Source organism: Octodon degus, unplaced genomic scaffold (genome assembly GCF_000260255.1).
Source record: "Octodon degus isolate 3935 unplaced genomic scaffold, OctDeg1.0 scaffold00055, whole genome shotgun sequence".
In the NCBI taxonomy this organism is placed as follows: domain Eukaryota; kingdom Metazoa; phylum Chordata; class Mammalia; order Rodentia; family Octodontidae; genus Octodon; species Octodon degus.
Window position 1 is genome coordinate 3,066,620 of NW_004524631.1, and position 8,318 is coordinate 3,074,937.

The window sequence follows — 8,318 nt, forward strand, 5'->3', positions numbered from 1 at the left end:
TTTTTTAATCAGCGTTCTTCTTTAGAAGCACTTAGTATTTCTTTCATTATAGTTATCATTTCTTTTTTTACTTCTTTGATTATTTCTGATCTGATTTCCTCTATACCTTTCTGTAGTTGTTTTTTTACTTTAGATGCTATTATTTCAGAGATTTCATGTGTGTGATTTCCAATTTCTTCTGTGGTAGTGTCTCTTGCATTTGTTCTGGGTGGGCTCGAAGCCTGAGAATGCATTTTGCTCCTTCTCTTTGTCATTTGTATAGCACCGTCCTCTGACTTTTGGTGTACAGTTTTGGTGCAGATACCACCTTAGCACCTACAGATATCCTTAACCAAGAGAGATTATGTGGTTAAGGTAGTTACAGTTTTATATTTACAGAACTAAAATTCACAACACTAATAATAGGTAGTGATATTTAGCGTCTGACAAACTTTTGTGACTAGTGGGTTTGTACTTTAGACCATAAGTGTAAACATTATGTCTGTGTAGCTAAGCACAGATTATAATGGGATTTGTATTTAAATTAGTTCCACTAACATCTGTCTGATCAGCTCCCCTTGATTTACATGGGGTCTTCCAGTCAGATTAGTTCACCCCAGTTACCTGTTGCCCTGCTCTCGATCAAGAGAGAGAGAGAATGTTCTCATAGATGTGGGTCTAGCAAAGTGTCTCAGCTTACCGGGTCCAGATCTACCAAGTTCAAACCTGTTTGGTTCTGGGTGCTGTGTTCTGCTTCTTCCTTCTGCAACCTGCGGAAGTGTGCCCACTGTGCCCCTCTGGGAAGATGTTCATCTCCTGCATTAGCTGGGTGGGTTTGTCCCTTATCCTCTCTGCAGGGAGTTCTGCTGCAAGGTTCCACACCAGGCCTGTCTGATGGAAGTGGATCTGGTGAGTGGTTGAGCAGTTCCACACACACACAGGGGCTGGCACTGGCTGGAAGTGGATGCAGCATGCAGGTGGAAGGTGTCACCCACACGCCGCCCCTTTTCTTTACAATATTTGTTATACATTGATAACTTAGAGGGAACTACTCATGCTTATCTGCCATTTTACTCTGTATAATCTTATAGTGTTTCCTTGTTCTCAATTTAGATGTTGTCACCTGCAGGAAACCTTTTTGCTACATGTCTTCCCATACATCAGGTACTCTTCAAGGTGGATGGATGCTCAGGGGCCTCCACTTCCTTCCTTTATCAACATGTATACTGCATCATGATTTTCTGTTAGCATGGTATTACTTTCCCTCTCATTAACATTATAGGAAGAGCAGAGTAAGTGGTAGTTAAAACATTTTTAATGAATAAAAATGAAGTCATCTCACAGACAAGCATTTGTTATATATTTTCGTCTGATGTATGTTTCATTTCCAAAGAAACTTGAGTTTATATATTGCTCTTAAATCAAAAAATCAAACATGCTCTGATGTTTTTGACATGATCCACAAGCACGAATATGGCCCTCATGGTTGAAGACTGTTTCAACCACCCAGGTCAAGAAATGGGGCATCTCTCTCGTGTCTTTAGTAGCAAGGTCAGTGGTTGACAACATGAATTTCACATTCAAAAAATGCTGATCACTGCCCATGCTACCTCTAGTTCATAGACTTATCTCTAAAATCAGTGTGTTAATAAAGGAAATTAGGGGCCGAGGAGATGGCTCAGTGAAATAAGTGCTTCCCTGGCAAGGGCAAGGGCCTGAGTTCAATCCCTGATTCTGCAAAAATAAATAAATAAATAAATAAAATAAATAAAGGAAACTAATACAACAATCTTCTGTAAAATGGCATGGCTATCATTTTTGTAAGCAGCTGAAAATGAAGAAAATACTGAAAATGGCAGCCTAACTAAAGGTTACACTCAATACTCATGAGCACCTTAAAATTCCTCTATTAATGGAAATTCTTTGGTTTTCAAAGTTATTGCACAAACTGCAAAGTTATTTAACTTAATTCCCAAATGAGACTAAATTTTGGCATTTTTTTTTGTTTTAAATAAAAGCCTACACTGATCTTCCTTTATCTTCTGGTAACTCTTTTTTCCTGTTTTCAATTCTTCTTTCCTGTTTTCACCACTCCTCACATCTATTCAGGGATTAACCTGGTGACTTCTTATGTCACTGCTAAAATATCACACAGGGTTTTTTTTAATCATAGAAGTGGTTTTACAACTACAGTAAAAAAAGAAAAAGTGATAAATTTCCCACCCCATGCTGCTTGGTTACCAACAAACTACCCAAATTCTGTTAGTATGAAACAATGCCCTACTTGTCTAGCCCAACTTGTTGAAGCAAAAATAGGCCATCAGCTGTCCTGCCAGGTAAAAGGCAGGACATCAAGTTCAATGTTAAGTTCAAAAATCAGTGAACCATTTTGAATGCAAACGTGTCTAAAATATTACATGGGACAAATTTACACTAAAAAGAATTCCTTGCCCAAATATAATTTAAATTATATTGCATATCCTGTAATTTTATTTTTTTAATCCTAGTTATTAGGACAGACAAAAAGAATCATTTTAAGTCACTATTTCTTAACTAGCTATATCTTACCACCTCCATCATAGCTTCACAAGAAAGGTCCCACTATGGCCTGGGGAGATAGCTCTGTGGCATAAGCTGCTGCCTGGAAAGTGTAAGGTCCGAGTACAATCCCTGGTACTGCATGCCATGCCAGCCCTGGAACCAAGTGTGGTGGTGCATGCCTGTAATCTCAGCACTAGGGAGGCTGAGACAGGAGGAAAGCTACCAGTCCAAACTGCATAGCAAGATCCAGTATCCAAATAATAATAATGATAATGATAACAACAACAATAATAAAAGACCCACTATAAGAATAATGGAAAAGTATTTATTCTATAAATCCATGTCCAAACTCACCCATCTTGTTTTCTGTTAAGGGACCAGAGGTTCAGTCTCCATTGACTTGAGCAAGATCACATAGTAAAGGGATGGTGATGCTGGGAAAAGCTTTCAGTTTTCTTAGTTTTAGGCATAAAAATAATTATTATTAGGCCAAACTTTCTGTTCAGTCTTTAAAGATCTTAGCATAAATCAATCATCTTCTTCATGACCAAATGCATGCCAGTTTGATTAAGTAGAAAACAGTTGCTGATTCTCTCTCAAAAAATCTAAAGGTCATTTAAATAACCACTTCATTTAATAGCACACAATATAATGCTGAGCAAATCAATGGCTAACTCAAGAATAAGATGCGGATATGTTTTAAGAAGTTGAGAAAGTTAGAAGGCAGCTAACAACTAGAAACATGTACATATTCATGGAACTGGAGATACCCCTGGAGGTGTTATTGTGCTCCCTAAGAAATGAACAAACCCTTTAGATCCCAGTGATAGACACATGTGGTACAACTGATACCAATGTAAAGACTAATCTGTAAGCCATTTGAACAAAATAACACATGCATATTGGAATGCATTAAACTTATTTTTATTTGAAGACAACTACCTTTTTGGAGTCAAAGTCTAGACCTGTTCTCCACAAGAACCCTCACTCTATTGTTCTAGCACACCCAGAAAAACACTGATAATTGAACTGATGTCGTGTTTCCCTAATATGTAATGCTAAATAGCATGCAAGTGATTCTCAAGGATCGCTCTCCGTGACTGCTAATTTTGTGTGCTAACTTGATAGCACCACATCATGCCCAGATACTTTGTTAAACATTATTTTAGGTGTATCTGTGAAAGCTTCACAATGAGAAGGACATTTGAGTTGATGTACTGAGTAAAGGAGATTGTCATCTCCAATGTGAGTAGGCCTTATCCAGCCTTTACAGGAAGCAGATAACACAAAAGACTGAGGAAGAAAGAATTCCCTGTTTGACTGAAACTTCAGCTGGGATGTCAGTCATGTTGGGGAAGGTGCTGTGTAAGGGTCAAGTTGATGACTACAGTGCTCTCTGGCTGTCCTGGGAAAGCTCACAGTCACAGTCCTTGAAGGTAGGATAACTTAGCAGTTAAGGACACTACTCACTCTGATTTCAAAGTCTAACTGCCAACCTTAGAAGTAAGGCAGTTCTCTCAATTAGCAAGATTTACTGCTTAGGATGTCTTTGTTCTAACTTCTCAAGGTCTGTTCATTTCATGCTCCTTTGCCTCAGGTGTGCCCTCCACTTTACTGCATCTCCTGATATGCTAAGGACCCAATAAATACTGACAGTTTAGAGAAGTCTTTGTTTTACCTCCAAGAGAGCTCCAACCTTCCTGGACTACCACCCCCCAAAAAAATCTTGCATTTCTCTTGTTTCATCATTTTCCATAAAACTGGGAGCCTAATGAGCTCTCAGTAAGTCTTCTCATGGCTTTGGACTGAAGTTCAGACTGTAAGCAGCCCTACTGGTTCTCAGGGCTTCAGACAGCAGAGAGAAGCCTCAAGTCCTGTGAGGCCACTGCTCATAATTATCTATCTATTTATGTCTTGCTATATTTATCCAATCAGCAATTAGTTCTGTTTCTCTGCCTAATACACATTTCTTTGTTCCTAGAATCCTAAAGGATGCAGCCATCAAAAATTCCATACTCTGAGCAAATGAAGGCTTCTTCATGCACTAAAAAGCAGGCTGTCTTTTCTGCAAATCAGCTGCCAACAGGTGGATTTCCTCTTTCAGAATGTAGAATCTTAGATTGTAGCCATGTACTTTTGAAGGAGAGGGAATGATGGTCTACACTGTGCTAGTGATATAACCAGGGACAGGGAGAAAACAATTCTCATTATCAATAAAAACTGGTGATTATGCAGAGGATGCGGAGGACCTAACATGAAACTGCACAACCCATCAAAACATAGATCCAGTCCCCCAGCACACATAATTCATAAAAAGTAAAGACAGAAATAGATTAGTCAAAATATCACAAACATATCTAAGATTGAAATCTGATTTCTATGAGTATGGATAGGCATATTTTGAGGTAGCTCTTAGCAGCTCCTGATACCGAATTGTACAACTGTCAACCCAACTGCCCAAGCAATGGCTTCATGTAAGTAGTTCGAAAATGCTATTGTATTGCTATTTACATGTGAAAACTTACCAATTAGTGCTTCTATTTATTGATTGATTGATCAAGTGAGCAAATGCATGAGCAAGTGATTTTCTGAGAGCTGGTTTACTATCCTAACATGACCCACTGTCAAAGTCCAGTAGAGGAAACATGATAGGGGTCAGTATAGGACCAAAACACCATCATGCTTTTGAAGAGAAAGTAACCAATGGAAAACCAGAGACCAGTGATGTGTTCTTCAGAGGGCACAGACTCAAAATTAAGCTTAGCAAGGAAGATCCAGCATATCCCTGCCAGTTAATCTTGTTTATCAACTTGACTGGATTAGAAGACTCTTGGACAGGTGACCATTGTGAGGACACCATCCTCATTCATGGGCTGGCCCACTGATGACTTTCTTGTGGATTGGGATTCTGGGAGGTAGGGCATAGTTGGAGTAAGTGTGTCGCAGCGGCCTGAACTAGGGTAAGCCGTCTGGTCTCCAGACTCATCCCCTCTTGTTCTTTCTGGCTTGCTCCACTTTCCAGTTAACCTGAGTCCTGTGGTCTTACTCTTCCATATTATTTTACCTTCCTGCCTGGACACTAACACACTAGGCCATGAAACCTCTCTTCTAAAATAAACCTCCTCTCCTTTATGTTATTGGTTTCAGATATTTTGTTCCAGGAATAAGAAAGCTGACCAATACAATCTCCATAATTTAGAGGCTCTACTTTTAAAAATCTAGTTCAGAATAGAAATGTAAGAAGTTTGCCTCAAATTATGGTAAGGCAGATAGGAAGGAGAAAGGGTAAACTTTAATATTCAAAAATCAATATGTTCTATAAATGTCTGTTTTTATCTTCATTTGGTTCACTTGCTGAATTTGCTTTTGAAAAATTCAAATACTATATTTTCTGTTATAAGGAATATAATCTGGAGATCTTAGCCATGGTAGATCCAAATGACATTACCAGAGATAGTGCAGAAAATAAAAAGAAGATTACAAAACATGGGACAAAGTGGTATAAAGTTAGATTTCACTTATTTTCAGACAGGAACTAATAGTTATCTGACAAAACACAGCTGTGCTTCTAAGTTTTCAAAACCACCTCCAGAGACTGCATGAGACACCTACACAGAAGTAGAGAACACAAATGCAATAATGCAGGCCTCAGCCTGTACCCTCAGGGATAGCCCCTGTGTTTGTTCAACAGTACCAGAATTGCCCAGTAATTTGCTTTTCCTATACCTTCAGTCAGGGACAAGCCTTAAACTCTCTGTGTTTATATTGTCAAGCAGAAAATTGCTTTTGCACTTTAAGAGGAACTTATTCCAAACAGAAAAACAATGTATTTCTTTCATTTCTGATGCCTGTTTTGCCAATCTTCATAAAGGTTTGAAGAATAACTTTGATTATGAAAACGCCCTATTTATGCAAGATAGAGCATTGATCTCAATGGCATTAGTAAGAAACTATTTTATTTACCATTGTAAATATAATATTCATTTCATAAAATATGACTAGATAAATTGTTTTAAATGCATATATGATATACTTGGAGATGATCTTTTTATTTAAAAAATTTGTACGTGAAGTAATTCTTTTTTATCTCCCCTATAAAATCATAATTCAATCATAGTTCAACAGTTTTGCCATTCTAAAGTACATATAGGTAAATAGTTTTAAGGAAGAAAAATCATCTTAGTAATCAATGCCTTTAAAACCTAAATGCTAGAGATGAGTAAATATTCAGTTCGTGTATGGAAGACCTCAGTTCCAAACTTTTGGCTCTAAATTCAGTGCTCTTGCTAGGAGTGGGGCATTCTGTGTCTGTGAAATTGATAGAGGTGTATGAAATGTTAACAATATATGATATATTTAACAATTCAGAGGGAGTAAGAGCAAATGAGGTTAATCGAAAGTAAAACACCATGATGCTATCTTTTAGCTTCAGCAACTCCAGAGAGCCTCAGCTTATATTCTCAGCTAGGGTCATGCTCCCTCTTTAATCCTTTCTCCTAAATTCCTGCTGAGTAACCTTGACCAACTATTCGCAATTGGACATTGCAAGATAAATGGTCTCTAAAATGCCTTCTTCCTTTAAAAGGTCCGTTTCTCACCCTGTGGTCACTTGCCCATCCATTTGAATATTTTCTATTCACTGGCTCACCAGGTAGCTGCTTTACCTGTGTTAAAGGTGTTAGAGAATCTATAGTGCATTTGCCTCATACTTGTAATAAAATGCCCTTGTCTTTTTTGGTGCATGAACGGTCTTTACACATGCCAGGAGAGAGTGTTATAACTCCATTTCTGCAGGTACAACCTTGCTTTAAATAGTTTGCCCATAATATAATGTCATATTTTCTGGAACAGTGGCTTTTGCTGCATCAACTTTTTGTATCAATTGTTTTGACAACTAAAAGCAAAAATAAACAAACAAAACACTCCAAAGGTTTCTGATCCAGCATCATTTATTCTACTTCCAGTTTACAATGGCCTGTGTCCAAATGACTTGAAATTATACAAATTAAATCTAAACAAAGAAGTGGCTGCATGTAATTATAGGCATCACTACACAGTTTCTGAAGATGCCATTCGTGTTGTGCTACAGATGATGACCTCTTCAGAGCTGTACCATCTGCAGTCTGCATGGTCATGTGTTGTGTTTCTGTGGGTCTCATTTTTCTATAATTTTGCATGAAATTTATGACCCAATCACTTGTGTTTTGTGCTCTTCACCAACTTAACTAGCTGCTCTTTTTAGTGTGTGCAGTTTCACAAAGTCCTTCCTTTAACCTCAAATAGAGACTCCATGTCTTAAAAAACCTTACCAATTTGATCTCTAGGGCCAGAAGGAAACTTGCAGCTGATGATCATCAAAATTAGAGGTCTCTTAAGTGCACAGATACAAGTCTAAAGTCTTCATTTGGGGATCAGAACCTGTCATTTTGGACTCTGAGCTGAAATTTTCAATGTTCTTTAGTTGTGTGGTAGAAATGGAAACTAACTAACCTCATTCAGCTACTACAGTGATCGAATAAAGCCAAAATCAGTCAGCTCGGTTCTTGTGCACTGCAAGGGCTCATAGTAAAGGACTCTAAAGTGATTCCGATGATTTAAACAAATTGTTGACTTTACCATTCATTCATGTTAAACTAAAGATCTCAAGCATAGTAGGCTGCCCACTTACAAGTCACAGAGGAATGTAAATTAATAACAAATAGTCAAGGGAAGGCACATGTTAACCCTGAGAAAAGCTATCTCATGAGTCACATTAAGAAAGAAGGAAAAGAGCCCAGGTCCGGTGAATGTGTGGAGAG